This window comes from Leptonychotes weddellii, chromosome 3 (assembly GCF_054177405.1).
Source record: "Leptonychotes weddellii isolate Sample4059 chromosome 3, ASM5417740v2, whole genome shotgun sequence".
In the NCBI taxonomy this organism is placed as follows: Eukaryota; Metazoa; Chordata; class Mammalia; order Carnivora; family Phocidae; genus Leptonychotes; species Leptonychotes weddellii.
In genome coordinates this window covers 144,933,097-144,949,224 of record NC_138371.1, presented here as the reverse complement: position 1 = coordinate 144,949,224, position 16,128 = coordinate 144,933,097, and the positions used below count along the sequence as shown (strand labels likewise).

Here is a 16,128-nt window from a genome sequence, read left to right as displayed (position 1 = left end):
ATTACCCTCTTTTGGTTTCTTCCCCTTGCCATTAGCTTTGTTTCTCCAGTAAAGCATTTCTTACTATCTGCCTTGCATCCATCTCAACCAACAAATTATATGTTCCTGCAGGACCCAAATGGTCTTGTCTTTGAGTTGTTATGATGTCTCCTACCACAGTGTCCCACACAAAATAGGCAACTGATGTTTGGTGAACTCAATTTTATTCATTATATACATAAAAGTTAAAATTAAGAATAAAAGTTTGATAGAATGCCTTCTAAAAATGGAGAAGAAATAAGAGAAACATCACCATTTATACCATTTACAACCAATATCATATTAATTGATTCAGGCAAGAATTAATGAAAGCTAAAATAATTGGGTGACATTCTGATGAGCAATAAGATACTTACATAGTCATAAAGTATTTCCCCATAGTTGAGGTATTAATTACCTCATGGGAAAAATGGTAACTTACCAATAGAAAAACTTGACAGATACTACCTTAAGCAAATGATCAAAATTAACATCATCAGGAGTTTCTGGCTAGCTCAGACAGTACAGCATGAGACTCTTAATATCACAGTAGTGAGTTCAAGTCCCATATTGGGGGTAGAGGTTACCTAAAAAAAAAAAAATTAACATCATCATTAATGGGACAAACTGACCTCATGTCCTTCCTGATGTGATGAACTGAGAAGGATGAAACATTACTTATCTTGTATTCCTACCAAAAATTCATACCCTGAATCCAACCAGGAGGAAAGATCAGACAAATTCAGATTCAGGAACTTTCTACAAACCCACCCTACTGTACTCTTCAAAAATGTAAATATCATGAAAGCTCAAAGAGATCTTGATCGGTTTGATCCAGATGTGGTGGGGGAGATTGTTATAGGGAACATTATTGGGGTAATTAGCAAAATTTGAGTATGGACTGTAAATTAGCAAAATTTCAGTGTGGACTATAAATAAAACTTTCATACACTTTGAAATTCCATTTTTAGGAATTTATTTCTCAAAATCACTTAAATGTGCACAAAGACAGACTTACCAGAATGTTTATTGCAGCACTGTTTGTAATGAACATTATTGGGGAAATTAGCAAAATTTGAGTATGGACAATGGCACATTCTAAACTTTATAATGTAACTCTCTATAAGAGAATGCATTTGGGCACCTGGCTGGCTCAGTCAGGGGAGCATGCAACTCCTGATCTCGGGGTTGTAAGTATGAGCCCCACATTGGGTGTAGAGATTACTTTAAAATAAAATCTTTAAAAAAGAGAGAGAATATCCTTGTTCTTAGGTCATGCACCCTAAATATTTATGGATAAAAGGTCAAGATGTTTGTAACTAACAGTTGAGTTAATTAAGCTCCCCCCGACCCCAAAATGTGTGTGTGTGTGTGTGTGTGTGTGTGTAGAGAGAGAGAGAGAGGGAGAGAAACAGAGCAAATGTGGCAAAATGGTGACTGGTGAATCTGGGTAAAAGGTATATGGCAATTCTTTGTTTATTTTGCAACTTTTTATGTAATTTTGAAAGAGTTTTGAAATTAAAAGAAAAAAAGAATAAAAGTTTGGGAACTATTTGATTTACTTCAAAAGTTAAGATCCTACTTTCTAGGACTGGTTTTCACAGACTTGTATTTGTAGCAGTCTTAAGAGTTAAATCCAAGCGAACCCATCACAAACCCACAAAGTAACTCTATCTTAGCTAAAACATGTCCCTTCCCTCAGCCTTCATGGACCTAACATTTCTCTGTCACGACGCCTCTGATGTCCTGGGTACCATCACCATCACTGCACTTATCAAATTTGCTTTTATTATATTCCATGTTGCATTCATATTTGTTTCCCCAGCCTGGTCTCTGCCAAGTAGAACAGTAAAAGAAAATGTATGACTGAATGAAGAACGCGCACACACGCACGCACACACACACACACACAGTGAGCATTGAGTGAAGGTATGAATGAAAGATTGACTTTGAGTTAATAATGGTTGAAGCAATGAAATCTCAGTCTTATTTTAACGTGGTTTAGATTCGGTTTTGCCTTTTCATTTTGAAAAACAAACAAATAGACCAAAAAACTGCTGCAAGGACAGGGTTCCTCTTTAGTGGGCCCATGTTGGATCCCAACCAGCACTGTGATTGTGTTTGAGAAGACAGATCTCACGTAGCATGAAATAAAGACCTATACCAGGGAATTAGTTGGACTTTAGAGATGTGTCTTTCAAATTTGAAAACTACTAGATTCTTCTTTGTGCCACCAGAGAATTTTGAGAAAATCAGATCCTTAATATTGTTCACAACTTTATTTTTGAGGTTTTAAAATGTAGACATTAGGAGCAGGTGTAGCCTAATGACAAACTGTAACAAAAGACCAATTACACAAAGAAAATGAAGAAATGCATAGGCAAATTCCCCAAAGTGTGTATGTATAGGGGGTAGAGGGCAGGTTCAATATTTCCTTATAAAAAATTTTTTTTAAAGCAACCAACAAACATTTACTAGGTTCCTACTATGTGTAAAACATGAGAAGTTATGGTAAAAGCAAGGTCCTTTAATGGAATAGCTTCCCAATAGCTTACCACCCAGTTGAAGTTACAATAGATGCACACACAAGATAAATTCATCATGTGCAAATGAATGGTAAACAAGGAAAGAAGAGATCACAGAGATCACCGTGGAAGTTGATACTTGGATTGTCCCTTAAAGAAAAGACAAGATTCTCCGAAACAGTAGCTAGAAGGAAAGGGGAGGGAATTCCAGGCAAGAACTGGCATGGCACTTAGGGTTTAAATCACAAATTGGATGGACCGGTGAGAGCACTGGGCACATGGATTAATCAAATCCAGTTTCTACATGTTATATAAAGAATTTATGTAATACAGTCTAGGAGAATGTCTAACACAGTGGAGAGTCTCATGAATCAATGTGACCATAATATTAAAAGACAAGTGACCCCTAAACTTTCAACCACCCAAAATAGTAACGGACTATCTGGGAGAAAATGTTTGCAACAAAGGATTAGTATCCACTATCATAAAAGAGATCTTGAAAAATCTATAAGGCAAAGAGAACCCAAGAGAAAATTAGGCAAGCGTGGTAAATAAGCAATTCACAAAAGAAGATATACAAGTAGCTGACAAACATATGAGAAGAGTCTCAACCTCACTACTATGGAGAAATGCAAATCAAAACAGCAGTGGAATACCATTTTTGCTCAACTGATGTACAAAAATGAAAAAGATTCAGTGAGACTGGGGGGAAACTGGAAGTCTCATAATGTTAGTAAAAATATAACTTCGTATGATTTTGTAAAATGTTTATCTGTACAGAGGGCAATCTAGAGCATCTATCAAAAGGTTCAATTTTTATACACTTTGAAATTCCACTTTTAGGAATTCATTCCTCAAAATCACTTAAATGCACAAAGATAGACATATCAGAATGTTTATTGAAGCACTATTTGTAATGACGAAAAATTGGCAACCATCTAAATATTCAACAATAAGTAACATAACAACCAAGTAAATGATGAAGTAAATTCTAATATATCCACATCATGGGATCCTATCCAGCAATTTTAATGAACAAAGTAACTATATCTGTAGTGACATGAAAAGATTTCTAAAGGCATGATAATTTTTTAAAATGTCACTGGTTAATACTATTTCATGGTGCCATTTACATAAATAATTTATATGAAATATACGTTGTCTAAAATGGCTCACATGGGGTGCCTGGGTGGCTCAGTCGGTTAAGCATCACACTCTTGATCTCAGCTCAGGTCTTGATCTCAGGGTTGTGAGTTCAAGTCCTGCACTGGGCTCCATGCTGAGCATGGAGCCTACCTAAAAATAAATAAATAAATAAATAAATAAATAAATAAATAAATAAAATAGCTAACACAAAATTACCAACAGTTTTCTTCTGGGAAGAGGCAAGAGATTGGGGGTCATGGATGGCAGGAAGTGAGGGAGGTGCTACCTATGTCCTGATAGTAATTAAGACATCAATATTGTTATTCTTAAGCACTGACAATTCCATGCATAAAGTAGCCTACCTTCATGAATGTCCTAATACTAGGGAGATAAGCCCTGATTCATGGAATTTATTGGTCTGAAAAGAACCAAAGGATTTATCTATCCTAAAAAAACAAAAACAAAACAAGACAACTTTTGGGAGCCTGGGTGGCTCAGTCAGTTAAGCGTCTGCCTTCAGCTCAGGTCAGGATCCCGGGGTCCTGGGATCGAGTCCCGAATCCAGCTCCCTGCTCTGCGGGGAGTCTGCCCCTCCTCCCACTTGTTCTCTCCCTCACAAATAAATAAATAAATAAAATCTTAAAAAAAAAAACAACCTTTCAATTCAGAAGAAATGAAAAATCCATTATTAAATAAACATTTACTGAGTGGCACAAACTGTGCTAATGAGCACTGGGAATCCAAAGACCAAAAGCATTATTAAATGTTAACCATAAAATACTATAAAAACCCAGAAGATAAAGTACTATCTGGGCCAGCTAGTCAAGGAAGGCTTCTTGGAGGAAGAGACCTATGAGAAGGGCCCTGAAGAATTTGAACTCAGTTGTTTGATGCAAGTCGAGTAATCTTCCACTGCATGACCCTTAAGCTTCTATGATAGGAACATAGAAAGTAATAAGTAATTAAAATAATTTCATATTTCTAAAGGGAAGTCATCCATAAAAAGAGAGGCCTTGTGTCTACCCATTTAAAAATATACATTTGAGGGGCACCTGGCTGGCTCAGTTGGAAGAGCATGTGACTCTTGATTTCGGGGTAGTGAATTCAAGCCCCATGTTGGATGTAGAAATTACTGAAAAAAAAAATCTAAAAAAAAAAAAATATATATATATATAAACATATATATATATGAAACTAAGTACAGTTTCTCAATATACTGTATATATACTGCAAGACATAATGCTCCTGGAAGTGGCTCCTGAAAAGATATCAGCAGAATTATCAGTATGCTTGCTAGAGTCTTTTGCTAAGTCAATTTAGGAGATCTAAACTTTTCAGTTTTCCGGCTTAATTATTTTAGGTTGATAATATCCCTGGAAAATCCCTCTCTCTATTACAGATGTTTGTTTATGTATAGTCACTTTTCCTCCGACAAAGCATCCTCTTATGCTTTTCCTTGTTTATTTGGTGAACTGGTTAAATGTGTTTAATTGTATACCTCTAGTAATATGTCATCATTGGAATTACTGGGTGACTTTTTGGGGAATTTGGTGCCCGTCAGCCCCGTGACATTCGATCTACACAGGCTGTCCTGACATGTTAGCAGCACATACATTGCACTCGTATGGGATGCTAAGCTGCAGCCCCATACGTTTAATTAAGGAGGCAAGCCACCTCTCAGGAGTTCATGTTTTGCAAAGAAAGAGCCATAATACATTTTTATGATAGCTTGGTAAATCTCTTAAAGAAAAGGGAGAGGTTTATGGCAGAAATGGTGATAAAGCTTTAATGACATGTGTGTGGTTAACTCTACTTCAGCCATTCAAGTTAACTTCTACCTATATTTATGGGCTCGATTGCATAATAATGAAGTTTGCGGGAAGTACCCGGAAGATAAGGTTACATAGACAAGTCATTTAAGTTTGAAACCAAACCACAGCTCCTGCTGGGAAACTAGTTTATAGACAATTTTGTGACACAAGCGAATACGTCATTCATTTTCTTTTAATTTTTTTCTTATCTTAGAGTTAACAGTAGGCGATGAATCATTGTTTGAATGGCCAGCATCGTGAGTTAACCATAGAATGCAGCTTCAGGGATTGATTAGCTGAAAAGTTAGCAAATTATATTATAAAAGTGAAGATAAACACTTGATGATATTCAAACCACCCCAAGCAAAGGGATGGTTTGCACTTATCCTGATGTCCTACTAGACAATGGTTTCCTTCATGAGCTGCATTCAGTAATGAGATTCATTTCTACTGACAAATATTACTTGATCAATAGACCTTGCATTTGCCACAAGAAATGACCTTTCGTGGTTAATGTATAACTGATTATTGTTCTTCTTCTGTGGCAGCCTACATTTTACAGTACAGAAATACACTATGTACGTGAAGCACACTAAAACATGGCAAATGCTGGTAGTACACTGTCCTAGTGTGATTACGGTTGGCATTCGACAACACTGGTGATGCATTTGCACCATGCTCACCTAGCATTTCAGTCTTTGCTGAATGCAATAAAACTTTTGCCATAATATTTAGACACTCAGAAAAATCAAGGCTATTCTTCTTACACATTAGGGCGGGGGGTGCGGGGGTGGGGAGACAACAGAGGGGCTGAATGATAATGTGTGTAGGAGAGAAACTACTCCATTCTAATGAAAGCAAATTACTCTAAAATCTCTGTTGTGGAAAATTAAAACTAATGACCTGTTCGTGTTGTAATGCAGAATCGCCTATAACCGAATTTCCCAGTGTGAGATGCAGTTTATTTTCAAACGTAAATAACTTGTCCATTTAATAATTTGCTTTTCCCCATTACTGCGAGAGAGAGCCATTTACAACAGCCACCTTCCTATTCCATTAATTGTCAACAACAATTCGAAGGAGTTCCATTATTTTCCCTCTGATAATTTTCATAGATTAGGTGATTTAAAAAAAAAAAAGTGTTCCTATATCTGAGATCTCTACCTTCCAAATAAATGTAAACAAAATGTGCCACTTTATTAAGTTTGAAAAGGCCTGTTACCTGTTTTTCCTTGACCTTGTACAGGTTTTCAGTGACAACTGAATTAACCAGGCAAGGGAGGTTCCTTGAGGGGGGCCAGTAACACTCTATTGTGTGGGATGGCACCTAGCAAGCATTTAGATTAGGCTGTGGAAGGAACAAAGCTAGGTATACTCTCTCCAGCTTCGGGTAAACAAGATTATTGTTCCCCATTCCTGCTGCTTGGAATGAATGCAATGCTGCAAAGCTAATTGCTGCCATAATTAGGAAACACACACACACACACACACACACGCACACACGACTTGGAATGTGCTAATTTAATATGGCTTAGATCTCAGAGATATTTCCCCTCCTATACAGGTGTGATTGGCTCTATTCATAGTTTTTAAATGGTAAGTTTAAATGTTATCACGATCCTGGAAAAAATCCTCCACGTTGGCAGTAGCAGCTAGCCCCAGGTCCAAGTGCTTCCCTGTCACGAGCAGCCTAGCCAGGTGAGGAGAAAATCCCACTTTGGGATTTAATACGATGGATGATCACAAGTACAGTCAGCGGAAACGTTCTCTTCTCAGACGAGGCCTTGCTTGGCACGCAGGCTTTGCCTCACACCGCTTCATAAAATACACAACTTTCCAACCACCTCCACGTAAGGAGATTTCACTCTGCTGTTGAGAAATCCTTCCTCCTATCTAACTAAATCGCCCCATCTGCACTGTAGCAATCCCATTTCCTCACATCTTCAGCAACATCTAACATTCTATATTAACATGTATTTTCTTCCAACATCAACAAAATTAAAATGGAACAATTTAAAAAAAAAAGTATTTCCTTCTCTCCCTACTGCACTCATATACTGTGATGGGATTATTTAGTTGGTTTCAAATTAAAATGAAACATTTCAGGAATCAAACATTAAGTGGTGGATTCCCGTGGGTGCGTCTAAAGGTAGAGACTGGAGAAAACAGTTTTCTGAGCGGCGAGAATTATGATTAACAGGTTGGCAAGTGCATCTCAGTTAAGGCTTTACCTTTTATTCCGTGCTTTATAGGAAAAATAGGACATTTTAAAGATTTAGATCTTGCTCTTCAATAAGATAACTATTTTGACCAATGGGAACATTAATCCAAACACTAATAATTACAGCTTTTTACTGCTTGGCCTAAAATAATCTTTCTACTATAATTAGATTTGAAGGGGAACTAGAAAAGACCGTCAGTAAAATGCTGTCACAAATTCCCTCCAAAACTACTCGCCTGTAATTAAGGTGCATTTACAGATCTGATATTCCTTAAAAGAAGCATTAACATTACAAAGACCAATTATTCACAGTCAAACAAAGGAGATTCAGATTCTCTGATCAAAGCAGTAATCTCTTTTACAATTGTTATTTTTGAAGTATCTTCAAACAGAACAAACACACATCGACTATGTAAACAGGGATAGCTGTGGGCTAATCTGCTGTTTCCAGGATCCCAAGGGTTTCCCACATGGCTCAAACTTAGTAGGCTATACCCCACTTTCCGTTCCAAACCCCAAGCTGACCGTGCTGAGGAACAGTAACTTTATATAAGGGAAAAAATTCCAAATATCGTTTTGAGGACTGAAACTGTCATAATGGCAAGGTCGTCTAACATTTTTAATGTCACCTTGTTCATTTTTCAAAGTTGCTTGTTTTGAGCGCGTCAACAAGCTCGTTAAATGATCAAAGGCAGAGAAACAAAGACACTCGTGGAGTGCGAGAGTACTGACTTTGGTGTGAGAAATTCTGAATTGGAGTTTGGCCCCTTCTCTTGCTGTACAGCATTGAGGGAATTTCCTTAACAACTCCAGACCTTTCTCCGCAAATGAAAAATAAGGATCCCAGCACAACCCTAACCTCGGTGGTTGTGAAGGCCAAAGGATCCCTCAGGCAGGAGGAAGCTTTCGGTGAACCTTAAAGCACTTCCCAAAGACGAGGAATGTTCGTTGAAGTAAGAATATATGTTGAAACCTCATTGTATCTTTGGATAGACATCCTTGGATGTCCCAAAGAGTAAAACTTTAAAAAGACAACAACAACAACAAAACCCCTAACACTTATGACAGTTTAAGCCAAATCTTTTTCATCAAATTCTAGCTCTGTGGTTCAAGAGAGTTAAAGGGAGTTCTTTTCTAAAGGGCTCCTTGGAACCCTTTGAATCTCCAAGAGAATGGCTGTAGTATGAGATGTATGTCAAACATTTGACAGAACTGCTTTATCCTCAGGCTGTCAGAGGGACAAGTGTTCCTTTGAAAACACTTTGGGAATTGTTGCCTTCTGGTGTGCTGCTGATTTAGTTGGGTAGGAGGTGCTTAGATGCTCAAGCAAATCTACTTTTTAGTCTATACCATTTGGTACAAATGAACAGTTAGTAGCAGCAGAGTGTCCTAAAATAAATCACAGCAGAAGGACTTCGCAACAATCTGCCACTTTGAGACAGTATAGCTCCCAGTTCCCCCATTTATAACCTGAGCGACTTTAGGTAGGTTTGCAAATCTCTCCAAGTCTTCCTAGTTTCATCTGTAAGACAGAGATAATATTTACTGCATTAAGTTGTGGCCCAAATCAAATAAATCCCTTTAAAGAATAATAAGTGGTAGGTTTAATGTTCTCATTCTCTTTTCGGAAATGTCTAGGTTAAACGAGTGACCTTCTCTAGGTCACATACCAACTCGATGACATTGTTAGAAAGGGACCCGAATTTTGGATACTACTCTCATTTGGATTCACCTCTCTCGAAATTCTAGAATCATTCATTAAAGAGAAGATTTGTAAGAAGAAAAGGAGTAGTCACTAGGGACCAATATTATTTCAGTATAAACAAGTTGGGCCAAACTAAGAGGAGCATTTTTTCTTTCCCAGTGCTGCTATTAGATTCATAGCCAGGGCGGATGCCAGAGGCAGGAGAAAAAAAATATCTTCAGTTGTTCTTGTGGATAAGATGGTTATAGGTAAAGTAGCCCACAATACAGCAATATTTATTTATAGCTATTTGAAAAAACTGTACCAAGAGAGTGATTTATTTCAACCTAGAAGGAAATGTTAGCATTTATCACAGGGCTCTCTCTTGAACAACATTTTAATCAATGACTTGGAGGAAAACAGGGGAGTCACACAAGATCTCAGTTGGGAGGAAAAGCTTATACGCTGGATGGCAAAATCAGGAATCATAAAGGTTCCAACAGGCTAGAATGATGAGTAGAAATTAAAAATGATAGTTAATACAGATAGAAAGACTTTACTTACGTTCTGAAAATTCAATTTGGGACTGCATCCCAGCTCTCTCACTTATATAAGTCCTGTGACGTAAGTACTTTGAATCTGTTTCCCCATCTCAAAAATGCAGATAATAACTACCTCATGAGTTGGGAGAATTACATAATACAAAGGGCCCGCTTAAGGAGGCAGCCAATGCAGATCCTGACACACTCAGTTGGTCAGGTCAACAAGTACTAGCACTTATAGTAGTATCAAGAGACTAATAATACTAGTAATAGTAAAAAAAGTTACACAGAAAAAAACTTAGGGGTTTTCACTGACTACAGGTTCAATAGTAGTGAATACTTTGAGGAGGATGACAACTATTTAGGTGAGTTCTAAGTAGTTCTAGAACCCCATTTCTAGAGACCCATGGGCAGATGAGAATGCATCTATGTAAACGTGGCCAGGTGATAAAGAGTTGAGAAATCAAATCACACGAAAAGCAAATGACTTTGCGACACGCCTTGGGTAAATTCCTTAAAAACAAAAACAAACACTTTATCAAGTATGACTGGTGTACAAAAAGCTGTATATACCTAATATATATAACTTGATGAGTTTCGAAGGAATTCCTCTTAAATATATCACTTCCTTTAATCCTCTCTATAACTCATTAGGTACATATAATTATCCCAGTTTTTACTTTATTTATTTATTTATTTATTTCTTTATTTCTTTATTATCCCAGCTTAAAGATGAGGAACTAAGGCTCAGGGAGGTTAAGTGGTCACACATCTAGGAAGAAGTGGTGCTGGAATTGGAAGCTGGAATATGGGCACAGAAAATGTTCATAAAATGTCCAAGGGATAAAATCAAAGTAGGATTTAACTGAAGGACAGTCTATAACATAACTGACATGTACTCTTCGAAAAAAAACATCAATGTCATAAAAGACCAAGAATGACTGAGGAACTATTCTAGATTAAAGGAGATTTAAGAGATAGGACAAGTGAACACAATGAATAATCGGAGATTTTCTTGGCATAAAGGCCATGATTGGGACAATTGCTGAGATCTGAATAAGGTCTGTAGATTAGATAATTGTATTGTATCAATGCTAATTTCCTGATTTTGATCATTTTGTGCTTCTGTGAAAGAATGTTCTTGTTTTTAGGAGATGTTCATTGAAACATTTGGCAGGGAAAGGAAATCATATCTTCAAAAGTATTCTCAAAGGTTCAGAACAGCAACACCCCCACCGACAAAAAGAGGTGGGGGAAGGATAAAGCAAATGTGATGAAATGTTAACATTTGGAGAATCTGGGTAAGGGATAAATGAGAATTATTTGCATTATTCTTGCAACTTCTCTGTAAATTCAAAAAGTTTCAAAGAATTAAAAAATAGGTAGGGTGATGAAAAAATAATAAATTTAGGAGGAAATATTCCGTGGACAATTGGTAAAGTGGGATTGAAAGTAGAAGACTCCGAGTATTTATACAGGCTACAGAGAGAATTTGAAAGTCATATGTGATAACAATTGATTCATTCCTTTCGTCCATTTTCTCAGAAAAACACTTCTCATCCTTTAGAATGTTTAAAAAATATATAGTTGTACTAACTTAGATTTTACCAACACCTTTTTCCCAAAGCGATGAAGACTTTTCAAATAAATTTATTGTTTTTTAAATGTTATTTAGTTACTTTTTATTTCATCATCATCATTATTATTATTTAAAGATTTTATTTATTTATTTGAAAGAGAGCACAAGTGCAGGGAGGGGCAGAGGGTGAGGAAGAAGCAGACTCCCCGCTGAGCAGGGAGCCTGATGTGGGGCTCGATTCCAGGACCCCAGGACCACAACCTGAGCTGAAGGCAGATGCTTAACTAGCTGAGCCACCCAGGTGCCCCTATTTTATTATTTTTTTCAAAGTAGGCTCCACGCCCAATGTGGGGCTCAAACTCATGACCCTGAGATCATGAGCTGCACGCTCTACTGACTGAGCCAGCCAGGCCCCCATGATCAAATTGAACTTAGTTTTCACTGATTTGGGAGAAACAAGTTCTATACATTTGAACAGAGACCAGAAAGGTATCTCAGGAGGAGAAAGGATAAAAAAGGGCATTTCACACTATATCACAATATGAGTATACAGATCTCCTTAAAAAATAAAAAAATCTGGGGTGCCTGGCTGGCTCAGTTGGTAGAGCATGTGACTCTTGATCTCAGAGTCAGGAGTTCAAGCCCCATGTTGGGCAGAGAGCTTCCTTAAAATAAATAAAATACACACATACATAAATCTTTAATGTTGTGGAGATGAATAGCTTCTTTCTTCCCAGGCAGGGTCTGAACAAATAGGTTAGGAAAACAAAAGTGGTGGGTAGAGATTTCAAATATCATCTTTCTTATTATTAAATGCTATATTGGAGGAAGTCGTTCAACGTGAAGGCCAAGTGAGCCTTCAGCCCTTACCTCTCTCCCCACTGTATCTGACTTACCCGTTCAGCCACAAGGTGATGATTGTGACTTAGAAGAGGTACAGGGAACTGTTCCAGGAATAGGTTGGTTCTTCTGTAGGAAAAAAAAAAAAAAAAAAGTGGAAAGGAGGAGGAAAGCGATGCAAGCACAGTCCCTTAAATAAAAACGTACCAGGGCGCCTGGGTGGCTCAGTCGTTAAGCGTCTGCCTTCAGCTCAGGTCATGATCCCAGGGTCCTGGGATCGAGCCCCGCATCGGGCTCCCTGCCCCTCGGGAGGCCTGCTTCTCCCTCTCCCACTCCCCCTGCTTGTGTTCCCTCTCTCGCTGTGTCTCTCTCTGTCAAATAAATAAATAAAATCTTAAAAAAATAAAAAAATAAAAAAATAAAAACGTACCAATCAGGAGGTGGAAAGAGGCAGGACTATTTGAGGAAACTCCTCCTTGTGAAAGACATGGAGATGGGGTGGCAGGAGGGCAAGGGAAGATACATTTATTTCTCTGTGATACTTTTTTCCTCAAAGAAGAATGGAGAAAAACAAAACAAAACGCGAGGCTCATGATTGAACATTGAGGAATGACTATCCAAGGGGCCAGACGGTTTAGACGGAAGTAGTGAGAGATGAAAGCTTAGAAATTAAATCATAGGAGGTGTAGTAAGCACTTTTGGGGAAGAGAGTCTTAATTTGGAGGTTTAGGCAGAAACCAGATGGCAAGGGGTAACTGAGAATGAAGAAGGTTCTCCTTTCAGTTTTTCCCTTCCTTTGTCCTATCCTCACATGTGGGTATTTGTCAGTATCTTGCCTCTGGCGCTCTGCATTTTGTACTCTACGTTCCTCTGGACCCTCACATGCCTACCCATGGACCTCAATATAAAGTAAAGAGTGCAAGTATAATGGTGCTAGTTTGGAAGGGAGAAACACCTCTTCTTTTGAGATCAGGACAGAAAGAAGATGTAAAGATAAAGGGATGAATAATGACCTTGTTTTTCTGGGTAACACGGGAGAAAGGGTATCCAATTAGTTAATAAATTTTTTTCTGCCACTGACTTTGTTTTCCCCAAAATTCCTATGTTGAAACCTAATTCCCAATGTTTTGGTATTTAGAGGTGGGGCTTTGGGGAGGTGACTAGGTCATGAGGGTCAAACTCTCATGTATATGGTTAGTGCCCTTATAAAAGAGACACCAGAGAGCTCCCTAACCCCTTCTGCAGGTGAGGACACAGCAACAACACACAGCTACCCATTAACCAAGAAGTGGGACTCCACCAGACTTTGAATTTCCTGGTGCCTTGATCTTGGACTTCCTAGCCGCCAGAACGGAGAAATAAATTTCTGGTATTTATAAGCCAGTGTGGATGGTATTTTGTTATAGCAGCCCAAATGGACTAAGCATTTTTCCAAACAAGATGCAATATGAAGAAAAAAAATCAGAAAGCAAATGCCATGTTCCTTCTTTCCTTCCTTTCTTCCTACCGTTCAACACAATTTGCAGGGGCAATTTTTCTGTGCCTGGCACTGTGCTAGGTGCTGGGGATACAGCAGTGTCAGATAAGATTGTCTGCTTTCACGGTATGTATATTCTATTTAGGAGGGACAGGCTATGAACAAATAAAAAAATAAATAAGAATTTCAGATATTGCTCTAAATAAAGTAAAACAGAGATGGAGTATAGAGTGGCAGGTGTGTATGTGACGAGGAAAGGACTGAACCCTAAGCTTCAAAATAGGAATTTAAGGAATTATATGTCTACCTATTGAGTAAGTTAAAAAACCCTTGTATTTAAAAATGAAATGCAAGACTATTTATGAGATCAAAGAAAATCATATCAACATCTGAATAGTTCTGCCGAAACCACTTCGTCCTGATTCTATAAAACCAAAACAAATCAGTATCAGGGTTTTTCTTAAACACTCAATTCACCTGTCTGCATGAATATTTGCTAGAACAATCACATGCTAAATTTTATTTCACCATTATTGAAACAACAGGTACACAATGAACCTGTGACTTAGGAACCCACATGGAGATGTGGGCTATTTGGCCATATAATTTATTTTGATCAATGCATACACTTTAATCAAACTAGATGGAAACTGGACTGTTAATTCTACAATTAATTAAAATACATACATATTTGGGGCACCTGGCTGGATTAGTCAGCAGAGCAGGTGACTCTTGGTCTTGGGGTTGTGAGTTCAAGCCACTCATCGGGTAGAGAGATTACTTAAAAATAAAGTCTTAAAAAGAAAAAGAAATACATACGTATTTGTGAGCATTCAGCACCACATGAGTAAAGACATGGCTGTTTTCCTTGCCTGTCCACAGATTCATTGATAAAACCATCCTCTATTAAGTATTCACATGTAAGGTGCTGACCTACACTCCGAGGATACCAGCAGTAAATATGCCACCCTAAAGATTTTTGCCCTCCTTGAGTTTGCTCTAATGGACATAGTGTCTTATCCTTTAGTCACCAAAGGTAATAGGAATGAGATAAGTGTTTTCATTATTTGTTCTAGGTCCTTACGGTCATAGTTTTGTTCTAGCTCTAGGTGAAGGCCTTTTAGAGGAAAAGTGCTTTTTAAAATTTATAAAACACTAGAAAGAAGAAAATAAAAGTGGAGGTAACAGTTTACAGAGCAGACAGTATGTTCCTGGAACTGTACTAGTAACCAGTAATGATAATGATCCAATCACACCAATAATAGTAAATCAAGATGATCATACCAGAAATAAATGGAAAGAACTGGGAGTAAAAGAGGCAGAAGATTTATGACTCTGAGTGCAGTATCGCAGATAAGTGAGGAAAGTCATGAGAGAGAAGTCATCAGCAGTGTAGAATGTCTAAACACATTTTAGAGCACAATTTTTAATGTTAGTGACATTTCTGCTATATTACATGAACCACTTGCTAACGAAAGCACTCACAGATGGTGTTTAAGGAATTACAAATGTTATGAACTTTGAAGGTTTAGGTGATAGGTATTTAATTTTAGATTCTCAATAAATGTTTTAATTGTTCTATAGTTATTAAACAGAGGATAATGCATGATTAGATAGAGAAAACATATATTCAATAAATACCGGATACAAAGTAACAGAGCAAAGAAGATACAAACACCAACTCAATCTTACTCAGGCACCAATTCATTAACAAAAGGAAATAAAAAAGAAAGCTTTTTTAAGAAAAAGAAAGGCAAAAAAAAAAAAAAAAAGGCAAGATGAGGGAGGGAGGAAGGAAGGGAAGGAGAGAGAGGAGAAAACTTAATAGCCCCATGGAGTATTTCATAGTACATTCCTGAAAATGATGTCAATGGGAATATATACAGGTATAAATGAACCCCATTACTTTGAAGACAATGTTTATAAGATGATTAAAATGACTTATATTTCCATTGTATTTATTTTTTTAATTCTTTTTTTACTTTTTATTTTTAAAGATTTTATTTATTTATTTGAGAGAGAGAGAATGAGAGAAAGAGCACATGAGAGGGAGGAGGGCCAGAGGGAGGAGCAGACTCCCTGCCGAGCAGGGAGCCCGATGCGGGACTCGATCCAGGGACTCCAGAATCATGACCTGAGCAGAAGGCAGTCACTTAACCAACTGAGCCACCCAGGCGCCCTATTTTTTTAATTCTTTAAAGATTTTTTAGTTTAATTTTTTTTTCGAGAGAGGCGCGAGCACGAGTGAGGGAGGGGCAGAGGGAGAAGCAGACTCCCCACTGAGC

The 16,128-nt window shown here is 37.7% G+C and overlaps 1 long non-coding RNA gene across 1 annotated transcript; it reads right to left on the bottom strand.

The window, feature by feature from the left end:
* Positions 1-196: 196 nt before the first annotated feature.
* LOC145720669 (uncharacterized) lies at positions 197-12,554 on the bottom strand. The gene is made up of 3 exons (XR_014143815.1): positions 12,423-12,554; positions 3,720-3,839; positions 197-605 (listed from the first exon to the last, which is right to left on the bottom strand). It is a non-coding gene; the product is annotated as an uncharacterized LOC145720669 (long non-coding RNA).
* Between the last annotated feature and the right edge of the window lie 3,574 nt (positions 12,555-16,128).